The sequence below is a fragment of the Rhineura floridana genome, chromosome 4 (genome assembly GCF_030035675.1).
Source record: "Rhineura floridana isolate rRhiFlo1 chromosome 4, rRhiFlo1.hap2, whole genome shotgun sequence".
NCBI classification, from domain to species: Eukaryota; Metazoa; Chordata; class Lepidosauria; order Squamata; family Rhineuridae; genus Rhineura; species Rhineura floridana.
Window position 1 is genome coordinate 83,344,306 of NC_084483.1, and position 14,332 is coordinate 83,358,637.

At 39.8% G+C, this 14,332-nt stretch overlaps 1 protein-coding gene across 7 annotated transcripts in view; it reads left to right on the plus strand.

The window, feature by feature from the left end:
• PRDM1 (PR/SET domain 1) overlaps positions 1-14,332 on the plus strand; it is a 126,431-nt gene that overhangs the window by 33,123 nt on the left and 78,976 nt on the right. For 3 of the 7 annotated variants that reach the window (XM_061623473.1, XM_061623477.1, XM_061623485.1), the window contains exons 4-5: positions 1,250-1,350; positions 6,973-7,109. The exons of 1 other annotated variant lie outside the window; for it this stretch is intronic. The gene's annotated coding sequence lies outside the window, so the exon portion shown is untranslated. Of the gene's footprint in view, positions 1-1,053; positions 1,351-6,972; positions 7,110-14,332 lie in introns of those variants that run through there. 3 more of the 7 variants (XM_061623474.1, XM_061623480.1, XM_061623476.1) reach the window with 3 other exon arrangements.

Consider the following 14,332-nt stretch of genomic DNA (forward strand, 5'->3'; position numbering starts at 1 on the left):
TGTGGGTCATATCTAGTTTCAGTCTTATTTAGTTTTCAGTCTTATCAGTGACACAGTCTTGGGACTTTCTTTGTTCAGGCAAAGTTGTTTTGATGCTGTTTGGCCTAGTAAAACAAGTGATTTCTTTTTCTAAGCATTTCTATATATGTGTGGGCAAATCAGATATATGTAGTGAGATACATTTTCAGAAGTGTTTAGGGTTATGCTAAAAGTGCTCTCGAGGCAGCAAATATAATTTTCATTATAATTTATAGTAGTGTGGGAGAAAGATCTGCAGCTTGAAGGTTGTTGAACAGAGTGAATCACCTTTCTGACTCTGTGAATTAGTCTTGGCTATATTTAAAGTTTTTGCAATTTTTAGCAGCTTTCCAAGTGTCCATTCTTCTTACACTCTAATTAGTACAGTCTCCAAGTTCTTGTATATGAAATCAAGGAACCGAGCTGAATCACTGACTGTGGCTGTGTTTCATCTATACAATGATTGGTTTAAATCTTATCGTTCTCTGTGTGTCTAGTGACATGATGATAGAGTGAACTAAATTTGTTTGGGAAAATACTGCAATTAAATATTAATTCCACACTCTGTCGCATAATGGAAATCCAGAGCCCACTGCCATTTCTTATAATCCGTTTGCCAGTCCTTAAACGCTTACCAAGCCCTTATTTAACTTATTTCCCTAATGGCAATTAAGAAATGTTTTCATTTCCCTGGCAGAGGATTGCCAGTGAAATCCCCTGGCTGTTTGCATTCCCTGTCTCTCAGTATTTAGGCTGCTCAAACTCTTTCTCCCTCTTTACCTCCCCCCCACTCCTCTTCCCCTCCCTTAGCCTAAGGCATGCAAAGCATTCCCTGTATGTTTAGGCAGCAGCATGGAGTGAGGAAGAAATGATTAAGCAGCTGAATGTTTTAAATCCAACTAAATGCACCGATTATTATCTGCTTAGGGCTTTCTTATCTTACACTGTGTGGCGCTTAATGGCAGGTCCATTGTCTTCAGCTCAAATGCATTAATGAAGGAATCACGGTAGTAGATTGATGTCAGGTGGCTGAAAGGTGTACTCCGCCCCGTTCCAAGATTTTTCCAACTAGTCCCGTTTAGTATTTAGTATTTGGTATTTAGGTTTAGTATTCTGAGCAGTTAAAAAAAGTTAGCTGGGTTGCTTTTATGTGTCTGGTAAAAGGATTGAAGAGGCTCGTTGATATCCTGCTTAAAAGATGTACTCTGCTTCTGTTCTACTTTCTCGCTAGATAAAGACTCTCATCCGCTTGCAAGCCTCTCAGTGTGAAACCAGTCTACCCTTATTCACACCTGTAGTAACTGATGGCCTATGCTTTGACCTGTCTAGAAGGTGAGGTTTTTACATTGTTGTTTTGCCGTGTAGAGATTTAGACTGCAATTCCATGTCCAATGAACTCTTGAGTAAGATCCATTGGACTTAGTGGGACTTGGTTTAGAATAGATATGTATAGGATTGCAGTTTAAGCTATAATAGATGTCCAAGCTTTGTGAGAAGGCATTTTTTTGTTTTTTGTAGAGTGTTTTTCTTTCTGTACTCATAGATGAGGTTTAAAATAAGCCTTCCGTATTGATAAAGTGTGAAAACTTTTACAAAAAACCCAAACTGAGTTGATGCAAAGTTAATTTCTTTATTTTCCTTTGTATCCCATCTATTTATCCCTGAGGCCAACTGAGTATCTGAGGATGCAAATCTACTATTACACAACAATGCTGAATTTTTAGATAAATAATTTCAATCCATATATTTATTTCTTATGTTTCAGCCTTCAACAATAAATTGTACTTTGAGGTCATCATTCTAATTTACTGTTAATCCTTACTTGTGGCCTAATAGAATACCGTCATAGTTCATGTGAAAAATTTTAAATTACTGCCTAAATCTTGCTATAGTCTAAACTGCCTTCCTGAATTAAATGGGCATGACTATCTTCATGCCATCAAACATGGGTTCCCTTGTACACTTGGAAATCTGTTTTAATACATTACATGAAACAAAAACTGTTAATGTTCCTATGGTTTGGATCAGGAACAAAAGTTAAAAACCAGTTCTACTTACAGATGGACCAGGCAGCAGATTGTGTGTATGTGTGTATACACATATGCACAAGTGGCTATTGGAGTAGAATTAAAAATATCATTTTATCTTTTAATGAGACAGATGTCTTTGAAACATCAGGTTCAAGCTGTTCTATCAAAAGAATCCTTGAGGATTAATTTTATAATCTCTATAAACGTTTTGAAATCCCAAACCATATTCAAAACTTTATTTATAGTTTGCTTATATGATTTATAATATAATTCATGGCAAATAAACTATTAGGATGTCATGTCAATTGCTTCAATTGTCTACATCATAAAACATGATTTTATGATAGCTTTGCTGACTCATTGTATTCATTTTCCCCATGAAAACTTTTGCATGGCTTTTACAGTTCTGCATTTGAAATTGAATTAAAAAACTATTCACTACAATTCACACTTTGATTTTAAAATAACCCAGTTTGCACACCATGGTAATGATTTACCATTAATGCATGAATGGCCTAGTTGGCTCCTCCCTGCTGGCATATGAGAGAGGAAAAAACATGATCCCTGGCTGTGTATTATGTGCAAACTGAGGATTATTTGTTTTGCTTGGAACTTGCCTCAGTCAGTAAGTCAAAAACAAACCTTCCTTGGCCACAGATCATGGTTTGTTTGGAGTACCGCGACCCCTGGTTAGTTCATAATGCTAAATCAGGGATTGTGGCTGTTGGAGCAGAGTGCGTCAGACCAATGGATTCATGGTAAACTATAAACAGTGATTTGCCATAACGTGCAAGTGACACCAATGTATTTCCCATATTAGAGCCTTCAAGATCAAAAGGCGTTGTTAGAGTAATTTGTGAATATGCCCAAAGTTTTGGCTTTGGATGCAGTAAATTCAAAATCCTGCTTCACCAGGATGCATAGCTCCATTTTATATTATGAGTAAGTGCATTGCTATGATTGTGGAATTATTATGGAAATCACTACAAACTTTAGTCATCTATGATTCCCCAAGGGGCAATTGTGCAGAGAGTAAAATTAGTCCCAAGTAATTATTTGGGGAAAAATACAGCAGCTTCATATACTAAGAAAAGAAGAAAACCAGAAAACCAGGAAATTTATAGCTTTTCAAGGGTGCAAACTGCCACTGCTGTCCCTAGCAATTTCCTTTTGTTTGTATGGAGTAACTCTCAGGCAGATTTGGCTTTTCTTAAGTTAACATTTATTTGCTTGCCATTCAAATGAAAGGAAGATTGCATTGATCAAATCATGTGATAATTTGAAGGGAAAAGTGCTAAGCTGCCTCAGCCATCACTCCTCCCTCATTTGTTCTGATGTTGATTGTGAGTTAAATAAAAGAGTGTTGACACTGAAATTACTTTCAAGTCTGGAAAATTTAATCAGCAAAGACCTTGGTGGCTATAAATTTGTAGCAGCAGTTCCTAATTTATCTTGTAATTCTGTGACAGGATCTGAATTGGCTGTATTTGGCTAGATCACTTCAGCAGACAGTTAATGAAAGAAGAGAGGGAACATGAAGGTCAAACACACCAAAATCTTTCTCAACCAACCTCCCCATTTCTTTCTTTCTTACTTACTATACCACATTTTGATTTATATGGTCTTGAATCAAAAGATGTGTCTGCCATGAGTAGCATGGTGGCCCATCAGTTTCTCTCCTTCCTCCATTGCAGTTGCCTATTTATTTATTAATTTATTATTTGATTTATATCCCGCCCTTCCTCCCAGCAGGAGCCCATGTCTATGCTCCATTGTGTATGATCTTAAGGGCTGACCCTGGCTGCAGCCTCCATGTAAAAACATGAGCAGAAGTGCATCCAGCAACAGAGAAGAAAAATTGATTATTTATTTGCACTTGTGCTATGTACACAGAGAATTAGTTGAACTACTACCTGGGAGACCAGGGTTCAAATCCGCACACAGCCATGAAGCTCACTGGGTGACCTGTCACTGTGTCTCAGCCTCAGAGGAAGGCAATGGTAAACCCCCTCTGAATACCGCTTACCATGAAAACCCTGTTCATAGGGTCGTCATAAGTCAGAATCGACTTGAAGACAGTCCATTTCATTTCCATTTTCTCTTTATACTTCCCATCTCTCTACATCCCATTGGCTCCCAACAAAACTTTTTGATCAGATAGCTAAGTGAGTTCAAAAACTAAAAGTGTTGCCTTTACTTTGGAAAAAGTAACAGTGTCAGTGTAAGGTGAATGATGTAAACATCAACCTGACACATTTCTTCCACCAATAATGGTTATTGTAGGATTAACATTTTTGGAAACAGGATCTATATTGCATTCACTGATGAGTATCCTGCTTACCTATGGCCAAGAAACAAGCAAGAAACAAAATTCTGGTGTGCAGCCAGTGGTCATGATTCCCCCCGCCCCTTGCCTGCCAATGCGTGGATAGGTTAGGACGGGTAATCAGTTTTGAGTTTTTTCAATCAAGGACTATTACAAATATACCCAAAGTATATGGGTAGTATATCCAACTAACATATCCCATCAGCGCAAGGATTTCTGCTTGTGCAGTGAGACTTCCCCCTCCTCCTTCCATGCGCCTCCCACACCCTCCTCAAATCTGCTCTGGAGAGTTGGGGAAACCCCTAGAACAGATTTAAGGGAAATGGAGAGAGGAGGGGGAAATCTCGTTGTGCAAGTTGAAATCCTTGTGCTGGTGCCCTGACTTAGCACTACTTTGGATACAATCTGATGTTTTTCTGATCTTGAAAGGAGAAAGTAAGGCTAACTAAAGATCTAATGCATGTATTGTCTTATGACTGAAATGAATGTGCCAGTTTCTGAATTCATTATGAACACATATATATGTCACTAAGACGTAGTTGGTTACTGCCAATAGAGATTACATTCACAAGTGATACTGCAATAAGGAGCCCAGTCAAGTTAATTCAGAAGCAGTTAATTTAATTAGAACTTGCCAGGATGAGCATAGGCCTTGGTGGAGGAAGGTAAGGTAGTGCTTGTATTGCCATTATTGATGTACCTGCTTTCAGTAGTTCAAGATGGATGGCTTTCTTTGCCCAAGGTTTCCTAAGTTCCGTTTAGCAGAACTGAAACTACTAACCTTCACAACACTACTGGGGAATAAACAACTCTGTGCTTGGTAGAATTAAAAAAAATCACTAATAGACAAAAAAACTTCCGGTTTAAGAACGTACCTATCTCTCTCTCTGGACTGCCTTCAAGTCGATCCCAACTTATGGCTACCCTATCAATAGGGTTTTCATGGTAAGCGGTATTCAGAGGGGGTTTACCATTGCCTCCCTCTGAGGCTAGTCCTCCCCAGCTGCTAGGGCCTGCTCAGCTTGCCACAGCTGCACAAGCCAGCCCCTTCCTTGTCCGCAACTGCCAGCTGGGGGGCAACTGGGTTCCTTGGGATTATGCAGCTTGCCCACGGCTGCACAGGTGGCAGGGCACGTAACCCCTGAGCCACTCACTGTGGGGGTGATCTTTAGCTGGCCCTTTACACCCAGGACATACAAGCGGGGATTTGAACTCACAGACTCTGGACTCCCAGCCAGGCTCTCCTCCCCACTGTGCTATACCAGCTATGAACGTGCCTATAGCCCACAGATATTTCTATCAAACTTCAAAAAGCAGGAAAATTGGGCAGCTATAGTGAATGCACCAGGGGAGCAGGAGACCTGACCTCCTCTCTGAGATATTGTACTGCCCTACAAATTTGTCAAAAAGCAAACAATTTGGGTTGGTCTTTCACAGTCCAATCCACTTCCTGTGTAGTTTGTAAGAATTTGGTAATATGTGCCAGTATCATTGCTTTTCAGCGTTTCCCCCAACTTTTTATTCTACAGCAGGCACACGTAGGCTCCCACCCAAATTTAAACCAAAGCTGTCCCTGGCCACACCCACACCAGGCCTTTATTTCACTTTGGACAGTCATGGCTTCTCTCAAAGAATCCTGGGAAGTGTAGTTAGTGAAGGGTGCTGAGAGTTGCTAGGAGAAGCCCTGTTCCCCTCACAGTGCTTCAGTCAGAGTGGCTGACTGACCAGTCTGGCCACTGGTGCTCTGTCAGTGGAATAGGAGTCTCCTCTCAGCGCCCTTCACAAACTACACTTCCCAGGATTCTCTGGGGGAAGCCATGATTGTCTCACTTGAAATCAATGTCTGGTGTGGATGTGGATTAAGCAAGCCCAACAGCTGTGAGTCTGGCTTTTAGAACAGTGACAGTTGATTCTTACTGAGCATGCCTGACATTATCACTGAGTTCAAGCTAACATTTCTTAAATTAATTAAAACTCAGCCAGGCTTTTTTTTTTTAACGTTTAAACTGCAGAAGATGAAGGTCAGAGTATGGGGCAAGGTCAGTATCAGGAGTACAGGTACTCTGTGAACATGGCTGATGAATTTAATGAATTTCAACAGATTATGAGGACTCTTGACAGAAAAAGTCCAAAAGGGTTCCCCCCCCCTCTTTTTAGACTTTGAACTCTCAGTTCTCTCTGACTGGTCTGTGTATCACCATGAACATTTACAGGGTTGTTAAGCAAGTGTTTCTGAGTTCAGAACTACAAGTTTTGTAAGGTTTTGTTTTCACATGAGTTTATGGGAAGCATCAGAATGGGAAGGGGGGTATTTTCAATTTAACATTGCAGAATGTGAAAAATCCACTCTGGGTATAGTATATAGCCACTCTCATGGCTGTATAATACATTTTGCTTGAGAATATTCTGTGGTCCTATTGAATCATCAGTTCAGACAGCAGCACAGGTATCCAGCTCTGTTCTAAAACAGCAGGATGATAGCTGGAGTAGAGCTCAACATTTTTCATCAGTTTGCAACTTCACTGCCTTAATCATTGGCCATGACCATTGAGAGAGGGCCTTGTCATGTGACTCTTCCTTATATTGCTATTTACACAGGAGACTTTATGATCCATATTTTGAGTGGCTGAAGAGTGAATTGGCACTGTGCTGTGAAGAGAGAAGTATTGCTCAAGTGCAGAGTTCTCAATGAACTGGAGTTTATATACTGCTTTGAAGCTTTTTGAGGGGGAAAAGTGAGTATTTATTTAATGTTTATCAATTACGGGAAAGGGAAAGAATGAGAAAAGTGACTGCTCTTGATTTGATACATGGTGAGGAAGAATAGCAGCTCCCTCTTGTTCTGGTTGACTTCATTAATCCAGTATTTTACATTTTCTCCTCCCACGCTGCAGTCCTATGTCCATGTATGAATCGCATGTAACAGTGGAATAAACTGAAAACAAGCACAGAATAGCACTGCACTGTGCTTTCAAAAATACATCAACAGAAAATACTAAATCAGAACATGTGCATCTTAGAAGATTTATCCAATGCAACCTTTCCTTTTATATAGTGTATGAATGGAGTCCTAGAGTAAAAAAAAAAGAAAGAAAGAAACATAGAAACAAAATCTTTGGGAAGGGATTTCTCAAAGTAGACTCTTTGGTGTAAGTGAAATTCTGTATTTGTTGAGTGTATAAAGCAAAACTCTGATTAGTATGACTGGAAAGTGGTAGAGCAAGACTTAACTTGTAGAGATAAAACACAGAGATTTAGTATTATGGTTTAGTACTGTTTTAAATTCCTTTTGATTTTTATTCTGGATTTGAAGGTTTGTCAACTGACATTTTATGTTTGTTAGCAAAAAGGGAGTTTTAAATTTTGAGTTGGTTTTCGAAAATTGGCTGTTACATGTATGTTTCATAGGACTATTGTTCTATTGAGGCTTGTTTTGTATATATACATAAAATGTAAATGTACTGCCTTCAAGTCGATTCCGACTTATGGCAACCCTATGAATAGGGTTTTCATGAGGCTGAGAGGCAGTGACTGGCCCAAGGTCACCCAGTGTGCTTCATGGCTGTGGGGATTCGAACCTTGGTCTCCCAGGTTGTAGTATATTAGTCTGGTCCATCTGAGCTCAAAACTGAGGTAATGCCTCCCTTGATGTCTGAATGGATGTTCCCAGATACTGTAAATTTATATGAAAAAAGGAGCACACTCAGTTCTTTTAAAAATAATGTGATAGCTTCACAGAAAATATAAGACCATTCATAGCACCAAACAGCAACAAATGAAGGATCAAGCAAATATATTGTATAAATTAAAAAGAAGCAAAATGCATTTCTAGAACACCAAATACCCTCAAAACACTAACTCAAATGTGTACACATTAAGTACTGAACGAAGAAGTTAAATGAAGCACCACAAGTCCACAAAACTTAACCTTGGGGAAAAAATCCTGATGGGTAATGGTCACTTTGATGATAACTAAGATCTTTTGATATGGGGAAAGATTGAAATGAAATTTTGCTAGTCTTTTATTATATTAAATTACAGCCTTCAGTTGTGTTCCCTTCAGTTATGTTCCTATTACACTTTTTTATTTATAACTCGGGTGCTCCAATATATCTGCTTAATACTTGATACATTCAGTTCACTGATAAATATGTTTCCTTCATAGTGATTTGAATGAATTACATGGAGAATTGATTAGCAGATATTTTGGTGCTTCAGCATGCTTGACTCTGTTTGAATTGTGGCCTTTTGCTGCATTTTTGCAGTACATACAAATTTGATTATTTCCTATTATATTATACTTAATAATAAAAATAGTTGTAATATTTAGTCAGATATATTTAGATTAATTGTTTTTTTAAAAAAACATTTGCAAATTAATGGTTGCAATAATAATCAAAGAATCACAGAAATGTAGTGTTGGAAGATAACTTGGAGGTTATCTAGTCCACCCCTCCCTGATGCACAATCTGCCCTGCAGTGATCTAATCAATCACCTAAAAGTCAGACAATATGGGTACAATCCTAAAGTTGGCTAAAAGCCAGCTGAGGGGCTTTTGAATGTAGCAGGCCCACCAGTACACCATGAGGGAATGTTCCATGAGGGAATGTCAAGGAAACTGAGGATCTGTGGGACCCTAACCTCTATCATTCCACCAATGAGTTCCAAAAGGAGGCCTCAATTATGCCAGCCCTGGAGTTGGGGTCGTTAATCCCCTTCCATTTACTTCACTGGGAGGCGGAAAAGGGGGGGAAAGAACAGCAGAGAAAAAGCTGCAGTGACCCAGCAAGACTTAGAAAGTGGTTGTAGCTAATCCACATAATTTAACCACCAGCATCATAGGAATGGAAGATTTCTTCAATTAGGTGGCAGCCCTAGTAATTACTGCTTTTTTAAAAATTGATTTATATTTAATCTCTTTCCCAGGAATACAATTTTTTTAAATATAAAACAAAGGTGCCAAGCGCAGAAAAATTAATTGTGGCTATTTTCAACTGTTCATACCTAGATTTAAAAATGGCATCGTCTCACTACTTATTCAGTATTTTGATTTGGGATTGTTAGCTGCCTTGAACAGCTTTCTGGAAAGGAAAAAAAAATATTTAAAACAATGCTTATATTTAGAAATGACAAGATGTTGCACTTGTCTGATTTTCACTGTGGTTGTATAGCATTTTGGATTTTAATCGTTGGAAGTGCAATTTGTTTGAGAGTAAAATTGTTCTTCTGCAGAACACCTAATTCATCAATACCACATAGCTTTCTTGAAGGCAGGAAAAAATAATTTAGGACTAAAACAAAGTGCGGCTGTATATTATTCCTGTGTTTTTGAAAATTTGAATGATGCAAGTACTTTGGTTCAAATTTGCTTTTATTGTCTGAATCCAAAGAAGTTATATGCATTTACTGGGGAGATCATACGTGGAGCTCCAGCTGCATTGAAGGTTCTCTCCTGTCCCATATATGCAGATCTCATCGCTTTGGATCTATCCACTTCGTGCTGTTGGCAATGAAAGTGTATTTCCACACTTCACATTCAGGGTTCCTATCTTCTTTGTAACTTCCCCAATTTTATGGTGGTTTCAGCTCAGCTGATATGGATATCCTTGAAGCAAACAAGGTGTCTTTAGTTTGAACAGTGAACCCATCTGTAAGGAGGTATGTTTGGTCAGTATAGAGTTTTATCACTAGAGAAACATGTTTTATTGAATGCACAAGGGTCAGAAGGGTAGGGCAGCCAAAAGTATAAGAAAATTAAGCTGTTAACAAACTTATATTTGGGAGGGATGCTGGGGCAGTAGGATATTACAGATTTTCCCATTCTTGTTGCAGAAGGCCTATTTTAGGAAAAATTTCAGGATTTTTTTCTGTTCTGAGTAATTGTGGGAATACTTTCCTACATGTACATATACACAGGTGTATGCATATGAACAAGCAAAGTGTTTTCGTTTGCCTGCTATTGTACATTTCCTATCGCATCATAGGAACAAAGGAAGTTGCGTTATCCTGAATAAGACCATTGGTTGATCTTGCTCAGTTTTGCCTACACGTACTGGCAGTTATCTGACTGCCACATGATCTGACAAGGGTCCTTTCTAACCTTATCTGAAAATTCCAGGGATTGAACATGGGCCCATTGGTGCAACACTGTGGGGAGGAGTTGCTGTGGTGTACAGAACTTTGATCTCTGTCACCAGGAAACCACTGTGTCTTTGGAGCTGGCTTTGAGGGTCTGCACCTGATGTCAGGCCAAGGAGACAATGACCTAGGGTTGCTGCTGGTGTACTGTCTACCTTGCCGCCCAGCAGCTTCCCTGACTGAGCTTGTGGAGTCTGTCTCCACTTGGTGTTGGAGGAGCCCAGAACGATAGTCGTGGCTGATTTTAATATCCATATTGAGGCTGCCTCTAGTGTTTTGGCTTGGGACTTCATGGTCTCCATGATGACCATGGGGTTGTCTCAAGTTGTCACCAGCACATAGGGCAGGGCACATCCTCAGTTTTGTTTTTGCTCCAGATGGAGAAAGGGTTGGTCTGGACATGGGTGTAGGGGTGGATGTCACCCCACTGTCATGGTCAGATCACTTCCTGGTGAAGTTTGGGCTTACGGCTCTGATCCTTCCCTGCAGGGGTGGTGGACAGACTAAGATGGTCTGCTTCCGGAAGCTTATGGAATCCACTGGATTCCTGAGTGCCCGGAGAATTTTTTTCCAGAAGGTAGAGCAGGCGACCTTTATTGAAGCTCTTGTCACACTGTGGAGCAACAGACCCTTGACATATTTGCCCTTGAATGCCCTCTCTTGGTGCCCATTTTGCACCTTGATACGTGAGTGAACTAAGGGTGATGAAACAGGCCAGATGATGGCTAGATCGCAAGTGGCAAAAGATGTGCTATGGGGCAGATCAGGCATGAGTGAAACAGCATCTCTCTGGTGGTGAGGGCAGTGGACTACTTTTCTGCCTCCATCACATCCTCAAGTAGCTGTCCAGTGAAGCTTTTTCACATCTACTCCAGGAAATGAAGGTTTAGATTCTTTGGAAGCCCACTGTGAATTGATTGCAAGGCACTTCGAGAGTAAAGTAGCAATCTTGAGACCCCATCCACAGTTACTGTAGTCCTCAGTAAGGTGCCCGGTGCAACATCTGCTGCAAATTCTTTGAATCAGTTTCAGTTGATGCAGCCTGATGATGTGGAGAAGGTACTTGCAATGATGCGACCAGCAACATGTCTTCTCTACCCTTGCCCTTCTTTGCTTATTAAAGCTTACCAAAGGGGTATGACCAAGTAGAACCAGGGTGTGGTCAACTATGGCCTGGTTGCAAATACTCCATTTTAGGGAAGGTAATTGAGAGGGTTGTGGCACAGCAATTGCAAGTACTCTTGGATGAAACAGATGATCTTGACCCATTCCAATCTGGGACTGAACTGGGACTGGATTGGTCACCCTGATGGATGCCTTTATCAGGAGAAGGACAGGGGGAGTGCAACCCTATTATTCTTACTTGATCATTCAGCGACTTTTGATACCATAGATCATAGTATCCTTCTGAGCCACCTTGGTGAGATAGGTACCAGAAGGACTGCTTGGTTGGTTTTACAGAATAGCATTGGGTGATTGTTTTTTTGCCCCCTGGCAGTTGTGTTGTGGGGTGGCTCAGGGTTCCGTCTTTGTCCCCAGTGCTGTTTAACAAACATTGTTAATGAAGTTTGTTTAACAAACATTGTTAATTGTCCCAATGAAGCCATTAGGAGCAGTCATCAGGGTATTTGGGGGAAGGTGTCAGCAGTATGCTGACAATTCCCAGCTCTCTTTCTTGGTAACATCTGAATTGGGAGAGGCTGTGCATGCCTTGGACTAGTGCCTGGACTCGGTGGTGAGCTGGATGAGAGCCAGTAAACAGTCTCTGAATCCTAGAATGATGGAGGTGCTGTGGGTAGGTGGTTCCCGATTCTGAATAATTGGTCAATTGCCTGCTTTCATAGGGGTTGTACTCCCTCTGAAAGAGCAGGTTCGTAGTCGGGTGATACACCTGAATTGATCTTTCTCACTAGAGGCCCAGGTGACACTAGTGACTAGGAGTGCCTTTTAACAGCTTTGGCTGATAAGACAGCTGTTGCTGAACTGGAATAGTCTGACCACTGTTGTTCACACACTGGTAATCTCAAATTGGATTACTGTAATGCGCTCTATGTGGGGCTGCCCTTGAGGTTGGTACAGAAGTTGCAGCTGGTGCAAAATGCAGCAGCGAGACTGCTCATTGGGGCAAGACATTGCCAACAAGTTACTCCACTGCTGAAAGAATTGCACTGGCTGCCCATTAGCTACCAAGCTAAGTTCAAGGTGCTGGTTTGGTCTTAAACAGCTTGGGATGAGCATAGTTGAAAGATTTCTTACGTCGTATATACTCAGTCTATCACTGCACTGCAGGTGCCACTGAAGACCTTCCTCTTACAACAAGCCTTTTAAGTAGAAACCTTATTCCAGTCTGCATTTGTGCTTCAATTGTTTTAAAGATATTTTGTTTTTAAGATGCTTTATTTTTTAATGTTTTATAGAAGATTTTAGTGTGTGTGTTTTTTTGCCTTGGCTCCTTCTGGGAGGAAGGGCAGGATATAAATTTAATAAAAAAACAAATGTCCTTATTTCTCAGCTATGGCTGTTCTCTCCTTGAATTGTCATTTTTTTAAAAAAATAAACAGTGAAGATTAATTTTGATAAATCCTGATCAGTGACCACTTGGGAACAACATGTATGCCACCTTGGGTTCCATGGATGGAAAAAAAGGTAGAATATCAATGTAAAATAAATAAATACAAATTTACATTATAGGGCAAATGGCACACAACAGAGCATGGATATTTTAAAATAGTGCTGCTTCCTCTAGCATTAAATCCATGGGCCAGAAAAATGCTATAACATCTGGAAAGTATGTCCCAGGGGAGGGGAGGATTCTAAACTTCACTTGCCTCTAATTATGACTTAGACCTCTGTTAATAAAAACTCAGTTAAGATCCTCATCAAGCATAAGTAAGTTTATGCTTAAGCAACTTAGATGTAATTATTCCCCATTAATAAATGTAATATAGGGTTGGTTTCATATATAATTTCTGAATGAAACCTTTTGTTCTTTGTAAAGATAGAAAACGTGTTGGCTATAATCCATAGAATGCCATATGCATAATTCCATTTGAAATCAATAGAGTTTTAACATTTCCCAAGTACTTGAGTCCTATTAATTTCATTGAAATTTGGCACATTAGGCTATGGGAATGTTGCTACTGACCTTAACAGGATATAGTTGTGTGATTCTGATCTTTTGAGATATACTGAAACAGGATTTTTTTAATTAATGTAGCAATAGATTTGTATATACAGATCCTTGGATTTAGGAACTGGAGTGATAGATATAATCAATCCTTGACTTTGGCAAAAAAAATTGTGCAGTTATAGTTAAACCAGTTGTGATCCAGTTCTGTTTTTATCCCAGAACCAGATATAATGGCAAACACGTTTGCTTCCAAAAACATCAATCCTGCATGAAATTACTTTTTCCCTGCCCATAATATGTAGTTATATAAATGTGTGATATGATGTTTAGTTCTGGTCCTATAGACCATTGTGCTGCTACTGCTGAAATAATCTGTTGATTTTTCCAAATGCCAAAGGTTTCGCTAACATACCATAAGCATTGTAGGCACTGGCAGTCTGATTATGAGGACCTGCATTTACCCCTAGATTTATATTCTCAATTCAAGATAACATCCCTAAATAGCTTAATATGCAGGGCACTTTAAAGGAATTCCCCCCAATTTCTCAGTATGATATCCTCCTGCCTCAAGACCTTCATCTTCCATAACTCTCCAGAGTGGAGACCACAGAAACAGAATTTCACAATCCTCTCTGGATTTCCAAGCTCTTCCAGAACATACAGCCTTGCTCTCTGCTTCACATTCATAA